Source organism: Balaenoptera ricei, chromosome 20 (assembly GCF_028023285.1).
Source record: "Balaenoptera ricei isolate mBalRic1 chromosome 20, mBalRic1.hap2, whole genome shotgun sequence".
NCBI classification, from domain to species: domain Eukaryota; kingdom Metazoa; phylum Chordata; class Mammalia; order Artiodactyla; family Balaenopteridae; genus Balaenoptera; species Balaenoptera ricei.
The window spans coordinates 35392093-35393487 of NC_082658.1; the positions used below are offsets into that span (position 1 = coordinate 35392093).

At 39.9% G+C, this 1395-nt stretch overlaps 1 non-coding gene across 1 annotated transcript; it reads left to right on the plus strand.

Annotated features, from left to right (window-relative positions):
- Window positions 1–667: 667 nt before the first annotated feature.
- Window positions 668–740, plus strand: TRNAG-UCC (transfer RNA glycine (anticodon UCC)). The gene has a single exon. It is a non-coding gene; the product is annotated as a tRNA-Gly (tRNA).
- The last annotated feature ends 655 nt before the right edge of the window (window positions 741–1395 follow it).

Here is a 1395-nt window from a genome sequence, read left to right on the forward strand (position 1 = left end):
GTCCTGCAATCAAATCCTGCTAACCTTCAAAGTCTGTTCTCTAGGAATTCCTCTTCCCATTTTTGGACCCCCAGGTTTGGAAGCCTGACATGGAGCTCAGAACCTTCATTACAGTGGGTGGACTTCTGTGGTATAGGTGTTCTCCAGTATGTGAGTCACCCACCCAGCAGTTATGGGATTTGATTTTACTGTGATTACACCACTCCTACCATATCATTGTAGCCTCTCCTTTGTCTTTGGATGTTGAGTATCTTTTTTGATGAGTTCCAGTGTCTTCCTGTCAATGATTGTTCAGTAGTTAGTTGTGATTCTGGGAGTAAGAGCATGTCCTTCTACTCTGCCGTCTTCTTATTTTTCTTCATAATACACTTTGCCACCTGATATACCATATGTGCATTTTTAAATTTTTTGGTTTTACTCCAGTAAGACTGCAAGCTCCATGAGAGCAAGAACCCTGTGGTTTTCTTTGTAACTGCCATGTTCCCAAAGTCTAGAAAAATGTCTGGAGTATAGTGAATGCTTAACAAATGTTTCTTAATAAATGAGTGTTTAATGAAAGATCTACAGAGAGGAAGGCAAAAATATAATGAAATTTTACAACCTGGAATTCCTCTCAGGATGCAGTCCTTGGAAACACCTGCATCAGAAACATTTAAGGTGACAGAATTCCCTGGTGGTCCAGTGGTTAGGACTCTGTGCTTCCACTGCAGGGGGCACAGGTTCGATCCCTGGTCAGGGAACAAATATCCTCCATGCTGCATGGCACGACCAACAAAAAAAAAAAAAAAAAAAAAGAAAAGAAACATTTCAGGTGATTATTTAACATGCACATTTTGATCCCCTCCCCAGATCCACTGATGTTGAATTTCTGATGGTGAGGCCGGGCAATTAAAAATTTTAACAATTTTCCCATATAATTTATACACACTCTGAATTTGGAGAACCACTGGTTTGGGGTATAGAAAAGGTTGAAGAGAAGTAGTCATGTAAATGAAACTCTGAATAGTGTGTGTGTGTGTGTGCGTGTGTGTGTGTGCGCGCAACCTCCAGGTGGGAAGGAGCTATTTCAAGAAGTGTTTTTAGCAGGGGAGTGACATGATTAGGTCTATGTTTTTAAAAATATCACTCTGGCTCTAGTGAGGTAGTTTTGTTTATCTCACAAGTTCTCCTGTCTTATAGCTGAGGTCCCATATATACAGAGATCACATGCTTTGCAGTTAAATGGACCAGACACAGCCTTTTATTAGCTGTGTAACAGAGAAAAAGTACATAACTCTCTTAGCCTTATTTTCCTCATGTGTAAAATGGGGGTAGTAATACTTTTCACATTGGGTTTTCTGAAGAATTGACTTTTAACTCATGTAAAATACCTGGTACATAACAGACCTGGGAATA